Consider the following 24,758-nt stretch of genomic DNA (forward strand, 5'->3'; position numbering starts at 1 on the left):
TTCCCTCATAATGGACCTAGGTTAGGTACACTGGGGTAGGTATATTTTAGAAGCACCAGTTGAGTATTAGCCTGTGTTATTTATGTATGTATTTTTATATATGTCATAGCAAAAGACAATGCTATTACAGTATTATTTTATATTACTGTTTACGCTGTACCCATTATATTTCGCATTCTGTCTAACTATTGTAGCAGTTCATATCTCTTGCATGAAACCCTTTTTATTGAAACGCCCGTCTCACCATTTCTGTGCAACTCTGTAGAAACGAAACATGCATGATTAACTGAGTGAAATAGTTATCTATTGTTTCCACGACTGTGAAGATATTATTCCAATTCTAGGGGAAACAATTATGCGGTTGTCAGAGACTAATCCCTTCTTGTTTATTCGAGAACATTTCTAGTGACCTCTAAATTAGCTGGCACGGATCACTGACATAATATCGATTACAATAATATAGAATTACCAAAATATCGAGGAAGTAATATAGAATACAAAAATATTGAATTCCTATCTACAAACAGGTAAGTGCAAAAATATTGATTCAAAAATATTGTTTAAAAAAATATAGTTAGTCAAAACATCGATTTTTTTTTAAATGTCTTAAAAGTAATTTAAATGTAATGAATTAATAAATATAATTTACTAAAAATACTTAAAAATACTTAAATACCCTAAAATTATTAAATAATTAATTTAAGTTATAAAAAAAACATACAATTTTATTTTTTAAAACAAATATATATATTAACATAATATTAATAAAAAATATACAATATTTTTACCATAGGATAGCGGGTGGGTAAAATTTACTATTACCACTCCTGTGAGTGCAACAGTAGGGAAAACGTTGGATAGCGTGGGGTAAAAATTACTATTCCCACTCCAGTGAGTACAACAGTAGTGAAAGCTTTGGATAGCGTAGGGGTAACAATTACTATTCCCACTCCAGTGAGTGCAACAGTAGGTAAAGCTTTGGATAGTGTAGGGGTAAAAATTACTACTCCCTCTCCAGTGAGTGCAACAGTAGGGAAAGCGTCGGATAGCGTAGGGGTGAAACTTACTATTCCCACTCCAGTGAGTGCAACAGTAACGAAAGCCTTGGATAGCGAGAGGGTAAAAATTACTATTCCCACTCCAGTGAGTGCAACAGTAGGGAAAGCGTTGGATAGCGTGAGTGTAAAAATCACTATTCCCTACAGAGAGTGCAACAGCAGGGAAAGCGTTGGATAGAGTAGGGGTAAACATTACTATTCCCACTCCAGAGACTGCAACAGTAAGGAAAGCGTTGGATAGCGTAGGGGTAAAAATTACTATTCCCACTACAGAGAGTGCAACAGTAGGGAAAGCGTTGGATAGCGTAGGGGTAAAAATTCCTATTCTCACTTTAGTGAGTTTAACAGTAGGGAAAGTAAAGATTTATTATATTAATGCAAATAAATTAAATATCAATACCAATGAAAAAATAATTAAAATTAATTACCAATTTAATAATATGTAATAATGAATCTATACAAATACAACTAAATATTAGTTATTAAAATGAATTACCTAATAATACAAATTAATTACCAATTAACAATTAATTAACAATAAATTAAAAATCAACACCAATAAATAAATAACAATTATTTACTTAATTACAATTAAATTACTTCCCACCCTATTCCCCTATAAACCCACAACGGAAAATAAATTAATAAAATTAACATAATTACCAATTAAAAATTAATTAATTACCAATTAAAAATTGATTAACAATTAATTCAAAATGAATACCGATAAATAAATTAACATATTTAATTAATTACAATTAAATTACTTCCCACCCTATTCCCCTAGGAACCCACAACCCACTACAGTACTAAAACGCAAAATTAAAAATAATTAGTAATTTCTAAAAATGTATATTTAATTTAATATAATCAAATTACTTCCCACCCTATTCCTCTATAAATACACAACCCGCTACGGAAAATAAATTAATACAATTAACATAATTATCAATTAATAAAAATGAATTACCAATCAAAAATTAATTTATTACCAATTAAAAATTAATTACCAATTCTAAATGAATACCAATAAATAAATTAACATATTTCATTAGTTACATTAGTTACAATTAAATTACTTCCCACCATATTCCCCTATGAACCCACAACCCACTACAGAACTAAAACGCAAAATTAAATTAAAAATAATTAGTAATTTCTAAAAATTAATATTTAATTTAATATAATGAAATCACTTTCCACCCTATTCCCCTATATTCCCACAACCCGCTACAGAATTAAATTATGCAAAAATTAAATAACATAAAACTCATTACTTAAAATAAATTACAAAAAATGTACACTTTTCACAAATATACTAACATACAAAACACTTGAAAAAAATCGATATATTTTAATACCTATATTATATACTTCGATATTTTGACTTTCTATAGTTTAAAAAATCGATATTATATTACTACCCTTCGATTCGATAATTTTCACCACTATATTCTGTCCATTCGATATTTTGTCCATTATATATTTTGAATTCGATATTATTGCTATTCTATATTTTGAATTCGATATTTTGTCTGTTTACCAGCAGGCACACACACAATTAAGTTTAATATACTCTTTAAAAAAAAAAATTATTGAGCAGGGCATTTGGTACAAGACACATTTCACAATCAAAAAAACAAAAAAAACACTATTATTGAAACCTTTTTAAAAACATTGAATAGCTTCTTCCTGCTATGACGAGATTTAAAAGGATAAAAGAAAATAGATAAAAACAGTAGCATCCAATATCATCATCAGTGATTTTTAAAAAGACAATGTGCAAAATCCGGCAATAAAGTGCAACAGCAAAAATAGATACAATAAAGTGCAACAACAGAAAAAAGTGCAAATATTCCAAAGTGCAAAAACCACAAAAGTGCTAATGCTTCTAAAGTGCAACCATAAATGAAAAAAGTGCTAATGCTCTTAATCACGACGACTGCTACCGTTTCAATATCAATATAAAGTATAAATCATCCCCCCCTTAATTCTTCTAAGTTCTCAAAATACTTCCAGTTTTTTTTCAAATTTCCTGATGGCTCCCACCAGACTTGCATATGCCATTTCAAAATTGCGAGTCCTTTTCATTTTATTGAACCACTTCAATTGGGAGGGAACCTCACTAGATTTCCAGTTCTGGAGGATTAAGGAGCGGGCTATAGTACAAGATATAAATATGAACATTTCCTCAGCCTTATTTAACATCCTCCTATCTTTACCTATACCAAACAAGGCCAACTCAGCCTCAGGCTGGATTGTCTTCCCAATAGCCAACTCTATATCCACAAGTATCGCCTCCCAGAAGGGTTATAGCTGTGGGGACAAGTAAAAAGAATAAGGTGCCAGCTGCCCTGACCGTTGGCCTGGCATCTGAAACATTTGTTTTCAACCACCGGATATCTTTTCCACAGGGCCTCCGGAGTCAAATAAGTGAGCCAAAGTGATAGGAATGCCATCCTTTAAAAATTGGCCGCGCGTAGGGATTTACTTCCCAAATTACATAAGGTCTCCCAATGCTTACGTGAAAGTCTCCCAATGCTTACGTGAAAAAGCGCATTGTGTCTTGTGGCCTATTTTACCTAAATGGCTTTCTATCAATAAAGTTTTTCCAGGGCGGTGAAGCAACTTATACCAATTTCCTATGCCGTTTAATTTGACCCCATAAAGGGCTACCACCAGTTCATTTGGAGAATCAAAAAGGCTGCTAATGTTTTCAAAAAAGTAAATGATTTGCAGATATTAAAAAATAAATTGGTCTCCTAGGGTTATTTGCCCTTGTCATCACCTCTTGCCAAGTAATCTCCCTATTTTGGATAACAAAATGTCTCAGCTCTCGTAGCCCACAAGTTTGCCAGTTTATTATATGACTTGACTTCAATTGAAGACGTAAACTGGTACATTCTCTCAAACTCAAATATTGTACACCTGAGGAACCAGACCTTTTATTAAAAGACTAAAGTCTAAACGAATATTCCATTAGGGTCTTGAATCTCGTCTTTTTTGGAAGCTTGGAGGTTTTTAAAAAAACTTGGGTTTGATAACCAATTTCTTGTAGTATTTTATCAAGGAAGAAGCCATCTCGAATGTATTTTAATCCCGCCACTATATCTAAAAAGGCGGCCTCGTAATATGTTTTTAAATGGGATAAAGCGAGGCCCCCCTGGTCGGTGGATAGTTGTACTACTGACAGCTTGACCCTAGATATTTTTCCCCCCCCAAATAAAGCCTCTAAGCATTGTTTCCATTTCTTTAAAAAAGAATGAATTCATCTTTATAGGGACATTACTAAACAAAAATATAAGCAACAGTAGTATCAACATTTTAATTAATGATGCCCTGCCTACTAATGAAAGAGGGAGTAGAAGCCACTGATCTAAAAGTCTCTTAATTTAATTTTTCATTCTTGTATAGTTCAGATGATATAGCTGATGGTACTGGCTAGTTACAAATATCCCAAGATATCAAGTCAAGTCAAAAAAGTCTTTATTTCGATATTTCCTCATAAAAGACATACTACACAAATCAACCATATAAAACAATCCCAGCCCCTAAAAACAACCAATTGGAGTGGGTTTGTTACCCTACTGTGCAAATTCGCAAATATGAGTAAGATTGTGTACTATGGTTAAAACAATAAATTAATATGCATTAAGAAGAAGATAAAATAGCATTAAATCACAATATACAAGACTTCATTTACAATAAAAACTCTTAAAAAGTGACATTTATGGTGCAATATAATGTTCACCAGTACATCAAACCTGTACCAGATCTGGCAGGTTAGGGAACATTTAATAAAGAGTTGATCAACCTTAACCGCAGGATTCAGGGCCAACTAGTAAATCTAGCAACCCCAATTACCACCAATAATGAGGTGTCGGTCTTCAAAATTCTGCTAGCTGTCTTCGCCGAACGTGTACCCAATGCCCTACAGACTGGGCGTAGCCACTTATGTCTTGGGGCATGGTACAAAGGGCAGACGAAGAGAAAGTGGTCAACTGTTTCTTCCGACTCTGTACACACTGGGCAGTATCCATTACCACTATTTGCCCAGGACTTAGTTTGACCCTGTAGCGGTAGTGTCCCTACACTAAGCTGATGGAATAGCTTGCGATCCAGGGGCCTGGTAATAACATTCCAGTAGTCTTCAAGGCAACAGACGTCCTTCACCGACACAAATGATGCCTTCAATGAGCCGTCTGTCAGTGAAGCATGCCTTTTAGAGACGGCCCATCCCCAGTACAGATCTCTCATCAGCTTTTTCAGGGTGAAAGTAACTGTGTCCGGATTAGACCAGAGTTCCCCCAACCCCATATCAAACAGTGTGGTTCTAAGGTCACTCAACCAGCCTATCCTGTAAGAACCCTGAAGATTTCTAACTTCTAGCAGAGCTTTAGCATAGAGGGACAGAGGGATAGTTCAGGCGTAGTCCACAGGCGCCGCCAAAACGCCTGTGGTCTATAGCGCACAACATCCTCAACCGGTTGGCACCCTAGATCATAAAGAAGGGGAATACGGGGTGTAGACTGCGGAAGACCTGTAAATGCCCTAAGGAATTTATTTTGGGCCACTTTAAGGGGATCTAGGTTACTGTAGCCCCAAAGCTCTGCACCATACAACACCGCTGGCAAGATTTTGGAGCCATAGATCTTCATAAGGGGGGACATGGGTTTTGTATGGGAGCATCTATGTTCTTTAAGGAGAGCTCCTCCTAATTGGGCGTGCTTTAAAGGAAGGAGGTCTATCTGGGGGTTCCAGCTTAGATTATCACTAAAAGTGACACCAAGATAAGTAAAGACCGATGTCTGTTCAAGGGTAGCCCCACCCATTGTTACCCTGGCTGTAATTGGGCTCTTCCCCGGAGAACCATAAACTTGGTCTTGGCCACAGTAACCTCTAAGATATCTAACTGGATCATGGTTGGCAGTAAGCATGGGCTTAAAATCCATTCCGCTTGCGGAATTTGCAAATTTTTGGCAATTTCGTGGTCCGCGAATCCCGCGAAATTGTCAAAGAATTCGCAATTCGCGAGTTGGCAGATTTTTTTTGCTTGGTCGCGCTTCAAAAATACAATCTCGCGCGCGCGGTGTTGACTCACCGTGATTCTGAGTTCGCCGAGTTGTTTTCCTCCCAGTTTGCGTGCGCTGCGCCATTTTGGATCTGGCTGCGTGATCGTGCAAGACTTTCAGACCGCGAGTACGTCATAGCGTCCCGCCATCTTGCACTGTGAGACTTTGAGAACGCGAATACGTCATGAGGGCCCGCGATCACGCATCGGGAGAGTAAAAAATTGCGAACACGTAGATGCGACGCGCAGCTGACAACCATCGGGAGATTTGAACAGCTCGCTTTCCCGAAATCGCAAAAATTGCAATTCTGCACAAGAAATCTATCTCTGGCAGCATAAACCTTCTGAAATTGATGATTTGGATCAGAAAAACTCCTCAGATTGACATTTGGCTGCACTTTTTTGTGCAAGGAGTACATTTTTGGGGGGTTGGGAGGAAAGAAGTGCCCCAGAGTCTCCTACTTCCTGTTCCTGTCCAGCAGGCTTCTCCCAGTGCTTTGTCCATGTCCTGGTCACTTTTCATTTGGATCTGGAAGGATTACTTTTTTGTGGCTGCTGCTGGATATTTGTATTTGAGGACTTTTTGTTTGGATCACTTTTGGAGTTGAGATTTTACAAGTAAGTTGGTGTTTGTTTGGGGCATTGCAGTTGCTGCAACTGCAATTTATAAACTTTTTCACAACTTTTTAAAAATATATATTGTGGGTAGCCACAGTATCCAGTAGGCCCAGGGCTAGTCATGGGTGCATGATACAACTGTTTCTGTGACTTTTGTTGAACTTAAATATCATTTAAGGCATGGATGGCATGGAATTGAATAGCTCACTGATATATATGTGGAAGTGTTTTGTAATGTTGGGGTGCGTGTTAAAGCCACACTAGCCAGTAGGCCCAGGGGTAATCAGTGGTGCATGGGCCAAGTCTTTCTGTGGGGTCTCTTGAATTTAAACATTATTTAGGGCATGGATGGCATTGGATTGTGGGTGATTTTTGTGTGTATTTTGATTTTTTGGGTGTTGTTGGGGCCTGGTCCAGGACCTGACCATGTGGGTGGAGGCCATTTTGATGCCTGGTCCAGGGCCTGGCCATGTGTATGGGGGTCTAGGGGCCATTTTGAAGCCAGGCAGTGTGCTTTGTGCCATAGGCCTGCACCAGTCTGTCTTGCTTTCATCCATTATGCCCAGGGGTACTCAGTGGTGCATGGGCCAAGTATTTCTGTGGGCTCTCTTGAATTTAAACATCATTTAGGGCATGGATGGCATTGGATTGGGGTGATTTTTGTGTGTATTTTGATTTTTTGGGTGTTGTTGGGGCCTGGTCCAGGGCCTGGCCATGTGGGTGGGGTCCATTTTGAGGCCTGGTCCATGGCCTGGCCATGTGGGTGGGGTTCTTGGGGCCAATTCTAAGCCAGGCAGTGTGCTTTGTGCCATAGGCCTAAACCTAGTCTGCCTTGCTTTCATCCATTATGCCCAGGGGTACTCAGTGGTGCATGGGCCATGTCTTTCTGTGGGTTCTCTTGAATTTAAACATCATTTAGGGCATGGATGGCATTGGATTGGGGTGACTTTTGTGTGTATTTCGATTTTTTGGGGTGTTGTTGGGGCCTGGTCCAGGGCCTGGCCATGTGGGTGGGGCCATTTTGAGACCAGCTCCAGGGCCTGGCCATGTGGGTGGTGGTCTAGGGGCCATTTTGAAGCCAGGCAGTGTGATTTGTGCCATAGGCCTGCACCCAGTCTGCCTTGCTTTTATCCATTATGCCCAGGGGTACTCAGTGGTGCATGAAACAACTCTCTGGGTGGTCTCTCTTCTATTAATTTAAACATCCATTTTGGATTAGAATTGCAATTTTAATTTTGGGTCTTTCCATTTTTGGGTGTGCTGTGTTAATAATAATAAATGCCTAGTTGCAAATATTAATTGAAGCACGACATATGCAACATTTATTTAACTGATGTTCCTCTGGCTTCCTTTGCTTTTAGGTGCACAAAGACTGCGAACCAGGAATCATCCTCATCATCATCACTTGTTGTAGTGCCAGGAAGAAGTCCTGCTGCGGTGTGTGCACAACGTCAAGTGACGTCACGTGTGGCCACAGACAACTCTGGAACTCGTGCAACTGCGTCCTGCTGTTCTGACATCTGAAGAAGATGGGCCCAAAGAAAGGTGGCCGTAGCTCCTCTACCAAGAAAGTTGCCAGTGCCAATGCCAGTAAGAAGGTGCAGAAGAAGCAAGTGGCGCCACTTACCAAGGAGACTGGTGTGCCGACAGACACTTTTTTTTTAATCAAATATATTTTTATTGAGTTCCACAAAGCAATAACGTACATTTTTTTGAGAAAAAAAACTACGCCTACAGCAGCGGTGTCCGCCGGGGACCAAGCTGGGAGCAGCACCTCCGCTTCATTGGTCTCAGTGCCATCACGCCAAGTTAGGCCCAAGCCCATGAGTCGCGCAGAGGCAGCCACTTTAATTGCTCTTTCACCATCGACCAGTGATGTTGGCGTTGACTCGTCGCAAAGTAGCATCCAATCAACGCAGGGTGTAACTCATCTGACGAGTGTTCAACCACAGCCGCAACGACAACCACAGGTGCAACAAGGAGAGGCGCAAGGAGTGGCGCAAGGAGTGGCGCATGGAGGCGCAAGTAGAGGCGCAAGTAGGGGCTCATGGAGAGGTGCATGGAGAGGCAAAACTGCCTACAATGCTTGTTCCTCCAGAAGTAGGGGCACATCAGGAAATCGAGATTCATGCGAAGGTATCAGCCGAGCAAGCCACTCCTCCTGGTGATCCATTGTCTTCCAGATCCCCAGCAAGGAAAAGGTCAAGGGGGACTAGTACAAGTTCCTCTTCAAACCCCCTTCCTTCTGATGATCTAGATCTTGATTGACACCCACCAATGCAGTCTGAGAGGGAGGCACGCCATGAGCCGACAAAGCTAGGTAAAAGGAGGCTTCCCGCAAGGCTTTCAGTTATGGGTGATGATGAAGAAGAAGTAGAAGTGGTGTATTCTGCTGCTGATGAACAGTCTGATGATGATGACCCAGTCATCACAGTCGTCACTCCAGCCCCAGCGGGCATGCAGCAGACAGACATTTTTACCCTATCCCGAAATGCTGCTGTGCAGGATGTGTGCGGCGTGGCACTACTGGTACCACCACCAACACAGGTAACTACTACACCAACACGACCTACAGCTTCCATATTTTCTCGTCAGAAGGGCCTCCATCCAGCTCGACCTCCATTACCTCAAGTAGTGGTGCTGTAAGTGCACAACAGAGCCAAATTCCGCCACGCCCATCCTCCACTTCATCTGGCATTGAAAGTAGCACCTCCACCACCACCAGAAATCTCAACTCCCCAGTTTGGGATTTCATTAGTATTAGCGAAAAGGCAGAAAACCTAGTCATTTGTTCGATTTGTAAACAAGTGGTGAGTCGGGGTAAGCTTGGTACCAACTATGGTGAGGCCAGAGAGGTCATCTCCAAAAACACCACATTATCCAGTTGGAGGCGCACCTAAGTAACATCTGGAAAGCCAAAAGTACAAAACCAAATGTATCCATTGATATTGCATCTGATGACTAGGAGCTGATCGTGCAGGGGGGAGGTGAAGAAGCGAGAGACCTTTTTTCTGGTACACACAGTACCCCTGGCAGCAGCACTGCAGTGGTAACGCCCACACCCTCTACCCCAGCAACATCTAGGAGGCACAGTAAGAGTCTGGTAGAGACGCCAATGCGAAAAAGTACATCAATGAGCCTAACTGGGTTGAAGAAGTCTGGATCAGCATCACATATGAAAACTGTCCAGACCACCATTAAAAGCATGTTTTGGTCGGAGGCGCCATTTGAATGCAACCACCCAACGGCACGTCTGTATAATGCAATGCTGGCTAAAATATTAGCGCTGGACCTTCTCCCTTTTTCTTTCGTGGAAGGGGTGGGTTTTCTAGAATTTGTGACAACAGTCTGCCCTAAATGGAAGGTTCCTAGCCGGTCCTATTTTTCCAGAGTTGCGATTCCAGCACTACATCACGATGTGCTGGAAGTGATTGGGGCAGCTTTGCAGAAGAGTGCTGTTCACACTATCCACCTGAGAACAGACATGAGGCTAGAGGTGAATGAATGGGACCTAGTTAAAAGCCTGACAGACAAGCTTCGTCCTTTTGAGGTGTTCACGCGTGAAGTCAGCAGGGAGGACTGTACTTTGGGCAAAGCTATCCCATTGCTGCGCATGCTAGAGCACCAACTGAAGGCAGTGTCTTCAACGTTCCGAGTTGATGCTGAAAAACAAGACGCATATCAGTTGGCGAAGAGCTTATTAAGTCGTCTAGTTGACAATGAAAGGTTTAAAGCAATACATTCAGAACAGCATTACATTTGTGCCACTATTCTAGATCCACGGTACAAAAAGGCACTGGCCAACAATACATTCATTCCTTTGTAACTCAAGTCTACTCTGTTTTTTTACCTTGTTTAATGAAAATTGTACTTCTACTGCAGGGGCCACTATGTTGCATTTTTTAATATGGAAAATGTCCTTGGACTCACTGTGTGTAGACTGTGACTGCATGAACAACATTGAGTTTGCCAAAATACCATGATGATGATGATGAGTCTTGATGATCAAAGTAACATAATATCTTTACAGTCACTCACTGGGATGGATGGATCATCATCATCGGTTTACGGATGAACTATGGCCATTTCGTGAGTGGCAAACAGGTAAACAAGTCAACAACAACCACAGCAGAACTACATGTCTGTCTAGTCGTGGTATGGAGTGGTCGAGCCAGTGTAGTGTTGTTATGCCAGAGTCCAGACAGCAGTTCATGTAAAATTACAGCTATGTGGCTTGCTGTATAAAATTAGATCTGCTTTGTCTGTCTGTGTCAAAGAGGTATGCTACATGGAGGTTGGTTCACTCAGTGGTGCCTACCTTGACCGTCTGCATGGCCCTGGCCTACTGTGTGCTAATTATTATCCTTGAAAAGGAGACTCAGAGTACGCACTACGTACTTTAGAAATGATGCTTGTATGTAATACGGTCGCCTCTGAAAGTTAAAGTGTTATTTTTGTTTATTTATTTATTTATTTTCGAGATTTTTATTGCGCAAACAAATACCCGAAGGTGTCTCGGCGCATGTGGCGGATAGAGAGACCGAGCAGCAGGCTTACTGGTTGAACAGCCATGTCTTTAAAAGCCTACGAAAGCTCATCAGATTGGGGGCAGTTTTTATGGTGAGTGGCAGAAGGTTCCAAAGTTTGGGTGTGGCAACCAAGAAGCGCCAGTCTCCCCAGGTTGCCGTTCTCGTGCGAGGTACCGGAAGCAGGCAGGTGTTGGCGGATCTCAGCTGTCTCTTGGGGCTATACAACTGGAACGCTTCAATCAGAAACTTTGGACCGACGCCATGCACTGCCTTGTAGGCGATGCAGAGGGCCTTGAATTTAATACGGCCCTCTACTCTTAGCCAATGCAGGTGACGAATGGCTGAGGTGGTTGGCTGACGGCGAGGGATGTCAAGAAGAATTCTTGCAGCCGCATTCTGTATGGACTGCAACTTAGATAGACCGAGTTTCTGAGTATTAAGGAAGAGGGCATTCCCGTAGTCAATTTTGGAAAACACTAGGGTGGAGACCAGGGTCTTCCCAGCTGAAGTGGGGAGGTAAGGCAGTATTTTCCTAAATTTCTTTAGAATAAAGAACGCAGATGACACAACCTTGTTGACATGAAGGCTAAATGACAACTTGCTGTCTAAAATGCCTCCCAGGTTTCTAGCCTTTTCAACTGGGACAGGTGGAGAGCCCAGCTGGTTAGGCCACCAAGTGGAAGACCAGTCCGGGGAGAGTTTACCAAAGGTCATGACCTCGGTTTTGTCTGAGTTAAGCCTCAGACAATTGGAGGACATCCAGGTACTGACAGCAAGCATGGCCCTTTGAAAATTAGCTGCCACCGCTGGGCCGTCCTTGTGGATCGCCAGAAGCAGTTGGGTGTCGTCTGCGTAAGATGTAAGTCGCAACCCAGGGGCCTTTATTACCCTCGCTAAGTCTGCTACATAGATATTAAATAGCGTTGGACTTAACGAGGAACCCTGTGGAACTCCACCGGGGAGTGCAGAGACAGGAGAATAGAAGTTACCCAACTTCACTGTCTAGGTACGGTTGGCCAGAAAAGATGAAATAAGATCTCTAGCCGTACCGTTTATCCCCAGGGCTGTGACACGGTCGACCAGAATAGCATGGTCGACCGTGTCAAAGGCTGCGGACAAGTCCAGAAGGATCAGGACAGCCGCACCTCCCTGGTCCATAATAGCTCTGATCTCGTCTGAGGCCTTTATTAAAGCGGTCTCGGTTCCATGCCCTTTCCTAAAGCCAAGCTGCGTTTCGTCGAGAAGTTGGTAAGTATCAACGAACTCTGAGAGTTGTTTGTTCATCAGAGATTGGCATATTTTGGCAGGAAAGGGGAGACACGCTATTGGTCTATAGCTGGCCAGAGCTGTGGGGTCCAGGGAGGGTATCTTCAGAAGAGGTTTGATCACGGCCTTCTTCCAAGGATCTGGATAGCGACCAGTTAAGAATGCGGTGTTACAAATTTCCATAAGTGGACGAGAGATCACCTCGCTGAGGTTAGCCATCACTGAGGGAGGACAGGGGTCTAAGGGGGAGCCAGACTTGGTAGTAGATATGAGTCTGCTGATTTGATCTTGCGTAATGGGAGCAAAGGAAGAGAGGGGATCATGGTCAGTGGCTGATTCTTCACCACTGCGAACTCTGGATCTTGTCCCTACATTCCCTGCAAAGGATGAGTATATATCTGCAACCTTAGTAATGAAAAAGCTGGACAGAGCATTACAAAGAGACTGAGAGGGTTCAACCCCAGGTCCCGTAGAGGGGGTGAGCAGAGTAGTGACCACTGAAAACAATTCTCTAGCAGAGTTCCTGGCATTCTCGATTTGAGCCGAGAAAAATGCACTTTTTCGGGCAATGATAGCCTTTTTGTATATTGTCAGGGCGTCTTTATAGGAATGCTTGGCTATGGGGCAGTAATGTTTCCTCCAGCGCCTTTCTAAGTTCCTGCAGTGTTGTCGGTGGAGCCTAAGCTCTTCGGTGTACCAAGCCGCCGATGGGGATATTCTATTAGGTCGCATAAGCTTCTCCGGGGCCACCTGATCAGCAGCGTTCCGAATCCAATCTTGGAAGTCAGAGGCTGATAAAGCAGGATTGGCTATCCCCATAGGAGAGGATAGTGTCAGGATATCTACCATCTGACGGATATCCGCATTTTTCCAAGCACGGGTCCCTAACCTAGTTCGTGGCCTGGAAGGGGGAGGGTTAGCGTGCCGGGTATGGATCCTAAAGATAATGGCCCTGTGATCTGACCACATAAGAGGAAGAATATCCAGTACAGAGATGTCTGAGTTGTTGGTAAACAGACCATCTAGAGTGTGCCCCGCCTGGTGTGTAGTTCCCTTCACCAATTGTTAAAGCACTACACACCGTACATTTTATTTTTCCTCTGGGGTGTTTTAATATCCCTTCCTGTTTTCCATCGACAATTACAGGCCGGCTTTTAGCCTGTGCGATGGGAAAAACATTAACTCAGGCTTACCATAGCAATCCGCAATTCCGCATCCGCCAGGCAGGCAGTGGACAGTGTGTCCGGTCACCAAGATTGATCGACGGAGCATCAGATGGAATGGAGGAGTACCGCGAATAAGAGGAATGGCTGGATGCATGCAACTTCCCAAATTGAACAGGACAACTACAACATACAGTTACAGTATCCTCTTCACTTCTCCTTATCTTTTAAATAATGTTATTGTTGTGAACTTCTATGAGTGCGACTCTGTGCGTTTGCTGCTTCAAATTCATCCCTACAGCTATTTGATAAGTTTCTTTGCTATTTTTAAAACTAATTTAATGTACTAATAAGTATTTATTCTCTCTGAGGGCAGATAGGCAAGTGAAATTGCGTAATTACTGCAGCCCTGTACTGTCAAATTGTTTATTCATAGTTAGTAAGTTGTAGTAAGTACTACTTTTCAGTAACCTAACCATCCATTTAGCAAACAACTTCATGCATGGACTTTCTTTATGTCCCTTAAAAGATTTATGGATATCTTCGTATCTAAAGATTTGTTTTTCTTCATTTGTTGTTTGTCCATGCTGTGGTTTTTTTCTCTCTCCACAAAACTTTCCCAAAAACCCCCATTCCCATCAAATTTTCAAACCCTAACCCTCTTCCCCTGGGCTGTGTGGTTTTCGTTGAGGTGTGACTAAATGACAACAATAGTTCCACACACTTGCTGGGGAGGATAAGGTCAAAAGCAACAGAAAATCAATTTCAAGGCAGGTAAAGGAATCCGAGGATATATTCTTATTCTGCTTGACACACACCCATGAGTATTTGCAAATCAAATCAGAATATTATGTGCGCCATCGAGTGGATTCATCATCAACAACATCCTGCTCCTACACGTGACGAATGCTTACGCTGCTGTGTCCTTCAGTACTATTTCTTGCAGTAGCCATACTCCACGCAACTAGTAGTTAACTTTTGATGGAATAAGTTAGCATTGCTTAGGCTACAATTTATGGCACTGTTCTTGTGTACTGTACTATCTATCGTACTGTTCTAATGCTCCTCTCAGGCCGTTCAATGTTTCATTTCCTTTTTTTTCATATTCTGCTACTGCCAGTGTGTACCACTACTACTACCACCACAACAATGACATTTGATCTGTCCAGGATTCCATAGCCAACCTTAACCGCCATTTGCCATGCAGCCAGCCCTGTACCTAGCCCTATTCTCAAACACGAATCACAGGTAAGAGAAGCATTTTGGGGGAGGAAGAATAATGGAGTAGGAGGAGAGGAGAGACTAACGGCAGTACTAGTAAAGTAGTAGGACAATTGAATTCACTAACTCTGTCAGTGCCACTTTTGTACAAATTTGGGCGATTACTTAGACAATTTGAATCAAGCAGCCAGTTAATTTCAGGAAAACAAACGTACAGTTAACCCCCCCCCCCCGCCTCCCCCACAAAACAGTAAAAACGGGTATGCTATGTTTAAGTAGAAAATAAATAATTATTTTGACCTTAACAAAAATAAACTATTCCGCAAGACCCAACCCACCCCCCTCCCTAACCCCAACCAATGTCCATGAAATGAAATGTCCCCAAAAGTCCAAAAACTCTAACGCCCAATTCCCACCCCCAAAAGTCTTTAAAAAGGGGCAAGGGACAGTCTCTCTACTTTCGCCGGTGTTGTCCTCCTGTGACCAGGTGGTCACGCAGCTCTCTCTGGAGGTCCTTGAGCAGGGCTTTCTGCCTCGCCACCTCCTGCTCAAGGTAGGCCACTCGCAGGGTCAATCGGTGCGTACATGCCTTGCAGGTTCTGTGGGGGGCAGCTGTTGTTTTCGCTGCTCGGAGGCAGTGGGTGGCTGCCGGACCACAGCGCCATACCGCTGGAGTATTGCGCTGGCTGTATGACCCAGGGGCAGCGGAGGAGGATGCAACTGTCGTGGATGTTGACTGCGAGTCATCCTTCTCCTCCTGAGCCACCAGCCGCCGATATTCGGCGAAAATTGCCTCAAGCTTCCGTTGCCGGGCCCGGATAGCCAACTCTTTCCTTGTTAGTTTAGAAGGAGTATCTATATGAAGAAAGAAAAACATACTGTAACCAATACTCTTTAAGATTAACACAAAATAATTCAACAGAAAGTTGTGTCACAGTAGCACTAGCAACTTGCAAGCACAGTACATAACATTTGTGGCATGTATCTATCTAACCTCTCACTTCGTCGGCCTCTGCTCTAACATTAGTGGGAGTTTCAGGAATTCTACTAGCATTATAAGGACTCACTACATTAGACTCAGACAGTACACCTGTCTTTTTCTTCTCTCTTGTTTAGCGAAATTAGTAAGTAAACTTGTGGAAGCCGGCATAATGCCAGGGCAGTCAGCTTGTACCCAAGAAAAACATACGCAAGCCATGATGACGCAGACTTGCGTTACTGTTACCAGTCCAGTACATGCAGGCGGTGAAGCTCTTACTTTTCTATCACAGGTGGCACTGGCCATACTCTGTTACCAGGGCTACTGCTCAGTTAATTTAACTTTCACCATCCCCTGCCCCCGACTACTACAAAAGGAAAATGAAGAAGATAAATAATATGATCATCTATCCCTTCACAGGATATTTGCTTATATAAGGGATGACTTTAGGTGCTTTGTTTTTATTGATTGAGTGAACACCGATAGGCCACACATGAATGACAGAGTTGTAAAATAATTATTAACAGAGGTAGTGAGTGGTCCCCATAATCGTTGGAGGAAGGCACTTGTGAGTTGTGACTTGACTTGATAATGTGAACTATACAATATAGATACACAAATATGCTGTGCTTGCAAACTACTGTTAGTCAAGGGAGTATTCTGAAAAATTACAACTTCTACTTTCCTCGGCTTTGCTACTCTGGCACGGACGTGCGGTATTACATGCTCTTCAAAGTAACACTCTTCATCCAGTGATCGTCTACTCTGTCTACATACACCTATGCTATCTATGAGGAATATACCATCCAGGCATCCATCCATTCAAAGTAAATGTCAATCATTCTTCTTAATGTCTCAACTGGACAAACCTTACTTTTTCTCAACGAAAAACACCCTTTTTATTTTATTTTGTAAACCGCCAGCCATGCATTCGTGCTTGACTTGCATTTGAATTTGAACCAAAGGATATATTGCGCACACATACACTCAGTCATGCTCCTCTATCCTCCTTCTCCAGACTCCCCCTATCCATTTGTTTCGCTCACAGCAGATGGCCGGATTACCCAGAATTAAGAAACTGTCGCTATGCTGACTGTTACTTTTGAAATTGACACGAGAGGATGCCCTGTGGCCCTTCAATTAAGAATAAGATGCTGACAAAAAGCGGAACAGGTAATGAATGATGAGATGGCATGCAGTGGACACCACTGGCTGTCTGGCTCTGATGAAAGCAATTGATGTTTGTTTGTTGTGCATGAAATGAATCCTATGTGTTCTGTTATTATTTAATCTTTTACACACTAAATGTAACTCAAGTCTACTCTGTTTTTTTACCTTGTTTAATGAAAATTGTACTTCTACTGCAGGGGCCACTATGTTGCATTTTTTAATATGGAAAATGTCCTTGGACTCACTGTGTGTAGACTGTGACTGCATGAACAACATTAAGTTTGCCACAATACAATGATGATGATGATGAGTCTTGATGATCAAAGTGACATAATATCTTTACAGTCACTCACTGGGATGGATGGATCATCATCGTCGGTTTACAGAAGAACTATGGCCATTTCGTGAGTGGCAAACAAGTAAACAAGTCAACAACAACCACAGCAGAACTACTTGTCTGTCTAGTCGTGGTATGGAGTGGTCGAGCCAGTGTAGTGTTGTTATGCCAGAGTCCAGACAGTAGTTCATGTAAAATTACGGCTATGTGGCTTGCTGTATAAAATTAGATCTGCTTTGTCTGTCTGTGTCAAAGAGGTATGCTACATTGAGGTTGGTTCACTCAGTGGTGCCTGCCTTGACCGTCTGCATGGCCCTGGCCTACTGTGTGCTAATTATTATCCTTGAAAAGGAGACTCAGAGTACGCACTACGCACTTTAGAAATGATGCTTGTATGTAATACAGTCGCCTCTGAAAGTTAAAGTGTTATTTTTGCACTACACACTGTACATTTTATTTTTCCTCTCGGGTGTTTTAATATTCCTTCCTGTTTTTCCATCGACAATTACAGGCCGGCTTTTAGCCTGTGCGATGGGAAAAACATTAACTCAGGCTTACCATAGCAATCCGCAATTCCGCATCCGCCAGGCAGGCAGTGGACAGTGTGTCCGGTCACCAAGATTGATCGACGGAGCATCAGATGGAATGGAGGAGTACCGCGAATAAGAGGAATGGCTGGATGCATGCAACTTCCCAAATTGAACAGGACAACTACAACATACAGGTACAGTATCCTCTTCACTTCTCCTTATCTTTTAAATAATGTTATTGTTGTGAACTTCTATGAGTGCAGTCCTCTTTTCTTTCTCCTTCCACCCATCCTTGCTTCAGCCTTCAACCGGCCATGCATCATATTCCCAGCCACCTGTGCCTGCATTCAAAAAATCGTATCATTCTTTGCCAGTCATTAATTTAACTCACTCGTCCTTCGTTACACCCTTCTTTCCCTTTTCGTTCATCCCATCCATCAAGTTCATCTCCGATCTGACTTGGCTTCTCAATAAAACTTTCACAGCTGAGTTGAAGTCAAATTTAGAGAGGGCCATTGGTTACTCGTCAACTGCCGCCGCTAATGCTATTGCTAATGCGAAGTCAAGAGGGACTGTCTTCTACCTGGTTGACAAAAACTTAGTTCTAAATTTGTAAGTCTTCTTAACAGTAAAGTGCACTTGTACATTACAACATATACACCCCTGCAGTGAGCCTTCTCTGCAATCTCAATAAGTAAGGAATATAATAGATTACCACTGCCCGACACTACCGTGGCATCCCCCACAGCTGTTCCTGTTGGCACCGCATCCGCCCCTGGAGTGACCGCCTCCGCGCTGGCTCCGGCACTGGTGGTGAGCTGTGCCGATGGTGTTACGCCTAGAAAATACATTTAATATTTTTAGATGCCATATACACCACTCCCTATTTTGTCTAGGAATGAAAAAATATGATACTACATAAAGAAATTGAATTATTTGTGACTCTCTAGTCTAAACTAAAAATTCCCCTTTTGTAAGGGAATTGTGTTTTTTATGTATGCTTAGCCATAACATGCTACACTTTTTGGCACAACTGATGAATGCTTGCTTTTCAACATGCACCATTTTTTTTCATAACAGACAGAAGCTTCCCTTCTACGAACAAGAGCAATATGTTACTCGGAGTCGTGATTATCACCACCAAGACTTTAAATTCCAACCAGGTGAGGGCTCTCCCACAATTAATGTGAAAATCAGTCACTGTTGAGTTTTCAAGAGTTCACCGCTTATCTTATATGAAGTTGTTTTTAACAAATGTTTTTCTATAATGCACAATTGAAATGTAATATACAGAGTACACACAGAGCTAGTTGTTTTACTTTCAATAAAGCTTTAAAACTTACATAGACTCTGTGGTTTTTGGTTATGAGTGAGTGAGCGAAAGGGTTTGCAATTTGCAAGCATCAGTCCGTGACTCTGAGAGGTCGGGACTCTGACTCCGTAGTCTTATGTTCAATCAATCAATCACTGCATTTGTAAAGCGCGCTACATACTCGAGAGGGCCTCAAGGCGCTGGGGAGGGGGGGCCGCTACTGATCGAAGAGCCAGGTCTTGAGGAGTCTTCTGAAGGCCAGCAGGTCATGGGTCTGTCGTAGGATGGTGGGGAGAGTGTTTCAGGTCTTGGCGGCGAGGTAGGAGAAGGATCTGCCACCGGTGGTGGTTTTCCAGATGCGGGGGACTGTGGCGAGGGCGAGGTATGCTGAGCGGAGGCTTCGGGTGGGGGTGTGGAAGCTGAATCGGTTGTTGAGGTAGGTGGGTCCGGTGTTGTGTAGTGCTTTGTGTGCGTGGATGAGGAGTTTGAAGGTGATCCTTTTGTTGACGGGGAGCCAGTGCAGGCCTCTCAGGTGGGGGGTGATATGGCTGCGGTGGGGGACGTCGAGGATGAGTCGGGCCGAGGTGTTCTGGATTCGTTGGAGTTGTCTCAGGAGCTTCATTGTTGTTCCTGAGTAGAGGGTGTTCCCGTAGTCGAGTCTGTTGGTGATGAGGGCCTGGGTGACGGTTTTTCTCGTGTCCAGGGGGATCCATTTGAAGATCCTGTGGAGCATGCGGGGGGTGTTGAAGCAGGACGCGGAGACGGCGTTGACTTGCCTGGCCATGGAGAGAGTGGAGTCGAGGATAACCCCCAGGTTGCGTGCGTGGTCCGTGGGTTACGGGGCTGTGCCCAGGCTGATGGGGCGGGCCCGAGAATGAGGACCTCCGTCTTGTCTGAGTTCAGCTTCAGTCTGCTGTACTGGGTTGTATAATCATTGGGGATCATCACTGCATTCGGGAGCTAAATAATGACTCTGACACACTAGCTAGTCAGTAAGGAGATTGGGGGTTCAACTTCTGTTATGACTGAGGTATGTGGAAAGTCTAACTGCGCCTATTATCACCAATGCCCTATTTCTTGTCCATAGTTCTGTATGTGCAGAATAGTCCCTGCAACAGTAGTAGTATGTCCTCCTATCCAATCGAAAAGTAAACTAGTATCTTATTCTTGGTGGCCATTGATATTTTATTGTTGGGATTTGTCAAAACATTAATAAGACTTCAATAGACATTATGGACAACCCAGAGGACTGCACGCAGTGCCTAGAGCTATTTCTGAATAGGAGTTTTGTTTAACATCTTTTGCCAACTGTGCAAGCTTAGCTAGCTACAGAGGCAGACTAATACAATACCAGCAACACAGAGAGTCATAGTAGAGGCAGGATAAGAATTTAGAAACAGTCTACAAGAAGATTTTATTTATTTATTTATTTATTTTTGGGATTTGTAAAGCGCATAGCTGCCTCAGCAACGAGGTGTCCCAGCGCTTTCAGAAACCCCAAGAGACCCGAGCCGATCTGTAAACGACAACAGATTAGACTACTTACAGGGAAAGAGCCCGGTCTTTAAGGCTTTACGAAATGCCAAATGATTCTGCATAACTCTCATGGAGAAAGGGAGTGTATCCCAGAGTTTTGCGGCCACATAACCGAAGGAACGACCACCGGCCCTCCCTCTCCAGATGCGTGGGACACGGACAAATGCAAGGTCAGCAGATTGAAGCAAGCGGCCCGGTTCGTAGTACTCCAGCAGTTGGAATAGCCCTGGAGGGGCCTGTCGTGACAAAATCTTGTGAGAGTAACAAAGTGCCTTAAACTCAATGCGCCCATCAACTGGCAGCCAATGGAGTCTAGGAAGCACATGCGCAACTGAGTGAGATCTAGGCAGAGCAACCTAAAGCCGATCCGCCGCATTCTGAGCCCTCTGAAAGCGTTTAATGCTCGCTTTATTGACGCCCAGGTAAAGACAGTTGGCGTAGTCCAATCTGGACACGATAGATGCCTGGATGATGGTCTGTCGCACCTTAGGAGGAAAGAAACCGAGCAGTGGCCTGAGACCACGTAAAAGTCCAAAGCAAGTCCCCAAGACGGCCTTCGACTGTTTATGAAAGGTCAGGTTACTGTCGAACCATACGCCCAGGTTTTTCACTGCCTCTTTAGGGCGGGGCGGGCTTAAGGCGATCCAGCCAACACTGGTCAGACCACAACTCACGATCCCTGCCAAAGAGGAGAATCTCTGACTTACTGGCGTTTAACTGTAAACAGTTAGCCGCCATCCAGTCCGAGATCAAAGACGATTTAGGAAAAAATAGAATTATGATGAACGTTTAGATTAAAAAGGTGCTGTAAAAGTTAGGGAAGTATAATTATTAATATTAACAGGAAAACTTACTGTAGCCAGCAGAAGAGCCCTCGGCGGACCAATACTGGCCTTCCTGCTTCGCCGGCGCCGCCACTGCCACCTCTGTCCTCTTGCCCCTGGGAGGAGCTGATGTACATGAAAGAAAGACACAAACATGGATGATTGTTGTGAACGAAATCAAACATTTCAAAAAAACAATAACAAATTATTTCGGGGAAATAAACAACAATTGCACTAAATTTATTGACCTATCTGATGTGGTCTTCTAGGATATTAGTATTGCTGGATTCGCGGACCGTCTACTTGGAAAGTTATGTAACTCACTAAACCAACTACCAAAAGGTTCTACTAGGACTGGCAGCACCCAGCAGCACGCAAAGTGACAGACACAGTCCGTCATGATTGCAGACCACTAAAAACTGTCCTACTAAATAACAAGTCATAATATACTCAACCTATCAATCCACCACCACTATCTCTTCTTAGTGGCAGGAGTACTAAGGAAGGACTGGACTTGAGTCTCTAGTCTCTCTAGCATTACGCAGTTCCGTAAAGTACACTCATACATAATCATTCAAGCCAAATGAGCACAAAATTGTAAACAAGTAAGCATAGTAGCACTGCCAATGACTGAGCAGGCAAGCACCTGCAATCACATAAGCTTCTGAAACATAATTTACCTGTAATGTAATCAGAAGCATTCTTGCTCTTCGGAAAAAACTTATTTTTGCAATATAACACAGAGCAGATGAAAACAAAGTAGTTATTTAGCTACTAGTTCTCACCAAGCCCAGGGATCTCGACGCCAAGCAGGTCGAGCAGGTTTTGTTCCCGGTCCAGGATGTCGGACCACCAGTGCGTCACCTGGTTGTAGGTGCCCCGGACACCAGACTCCCGATACATGGCCCGGCACACCTTACCCCATAGCTGGCGACGCTGCCGGAGGCCATACCCGGTACCGGGCCTGCCGCCTGCCGCCTGCCGCCTGCCGCGACGGTCTTGGGGAGGTGGCGCTGGACAAAGAAGACCTGTGCGGCCACCTTCATCGTGCTAAAGATCTCCCTAGGACTTACTGTCTCCCCCCTAAACCGCCCGCAAGGGAGTCGGCTACGGGGTACGGGACTCTTCCCCTTTGACGTGCCGGCTCCCTTTGCCATGGTCCTGGGTCAAAGAAAGGAAAAATAGGAAAGAATAGGGAAAAAAAGTAAATAAAAGAAAAGAGAGAGCTAAACAAAGAAGTAGTTATTAAAGTAACAAAAAGTTGAAAAAAACACAAAATATAGATGTAGAAATATAGAGAGATAGATAATGAGTAAAAAAGATTTAAAAAAGTTCAAACAAACAAAGGATTACAAAGAGTAAAGCTGGATAGAAAAAGCATGCCCAGAACCATAGCAATGAATGAAAAAAAAGATGGCCGCGCCCATTGCAACTACGTGGGTAAGTTTGCGTGATATTTCCCCCGCGAGCACGCAAAAAACGGACGCGAACACCTAATCGCGCCCCGCAAGTAGGAAATGCACAACGCGAGCATGCACTAGCGTCCGGAAACGGAAATACGCAATGCGACCACTGAAAACAAGATGGCCGCGCCCATGTACGACCGCATGGGTAACTTCGCTGTAGCCGCGCTGAAAAAATCAAGCCAACACGCAAAAATAAAAAAATCCGCAATCTCGCAAACGTTTGCGGACTTTGCGGACCGCGAGTATGCTTTCGCACGAATTCGCTTACTACAAATTCTCAAAATTCGCCCATACTTAGTTGGCAGCTTGAACCCGTAATAAAGATGGAAAAAGATTTAGATCAGTGTTTAGGGCAAGGACTCTGTTTTATTTGAATTTATTTTGTAGCCCCCCACCTTGCTCAAAATCTCTAAGTTCCCTCAGTATACTTTCCATATTTTCTTTGTTGGGCAACAGATATAAAATGATGTCGTCCGCGTAAAGTTTAAGCTTCGCCATCCGGGGGATAGGTTGGATAGCAGCATTATTTCTGATTTTAATTACTAAAGGCTCGATAAAAAATGTAAAAAGCAATGGTGAAAGTGCACAACCCTGTCTAGTTCCTTGGTTTATTTTTATCGATCCTGCCCGTTTTGAATTGATTAATACCTGGCCGAAGCTCCCTTATAAATATTACGTAGCATATCGATTACTTGAGCTAGAAATCCCAATTGACCAAGGGAAAAAAACAGGGTCGTCCAGTTGACCAGGTCAAGTGCGTTTTCAGCATCGACCATTAAAATATATGTCGGGGTTAAATTGATGTTAAAATAGTCCAAGGCATGTATTAAAAACTCTGTATTAGCTGCCATAGACCTTCACGCTATAAAATCACTATGAATTACCTCCTAGTCAGCGAATATAAAACGTTCAGCCCAAACTTTCATTAAAATCTTGTAATCCGAATTTAAAAGACTGATGGGACTGTAGGAATTTACATCTTCTGAATGTTTGTCTTTTTTGACAAAATAGACTATTATTGCTTCCTTAAAAATTGCAGGCACCAGTCCTCCTTGCTTGATATAATTAAATAGCTTTTTCAAGGGTATCAGTAATTCATTGGAAAAGGTTTTATAAAATTCGATTGGGAAGCCATCCTGGCCACATGCTTTTGCCCCGGCTGTTGCTTTAATAGAATACAATATTTCTGCAGAATTTATATCTAATCCTAATTGATTAATCCGATTGTCTGGAATTTTGGGAATATCTATATTAGAAAAATAATCCTGGATCAGTTCCTCCCCCACTAAATATTCCGTAGAATAAATACGATTGAAATGCTCTAAAAAATCTTTGGACTCTTATCACCATTAACCTCTTCCTGGCCGGTCTGGGGATCCCGTATCTTTACTATTATAGCCAACTCCTGTCTCTTTCTTACTGAATTTGCCTATAGTTTCCCTACCAACTGACTGTCTTCATACACCTTTTGCTGGTATGTTTTTGAGCTGTAGATTTCTTCCAATATAAAACAGTCTCTCAGGGCAGCTTTGGCCTGCTCAAGTTGATTAGGATACTGCTGGAGCTGCAGGGTATATTCTTTCGCAACTACCATTTGTAGCTTGGCTATTTTATGCCTCCTATCATTTGCCTGGGCAGCTGTATAGACGATGATCTGGCCACGAGCTGCTGCTTTAAA

This window comes from Lissotriton vulgaris, chromosome 2_1, assembly GCF_964263255.1.
Source record: "Lissotriton vulgaris chromosome 2_1, aLisVul1.2, whole genome shotgun sequence".
Taxonomy (NCBI): Eukaryota; Metazoa; Chordata; class Amphibia; order Caudata; family Salamandridae; genus Lissotriton; species Lissotriton vulgaris.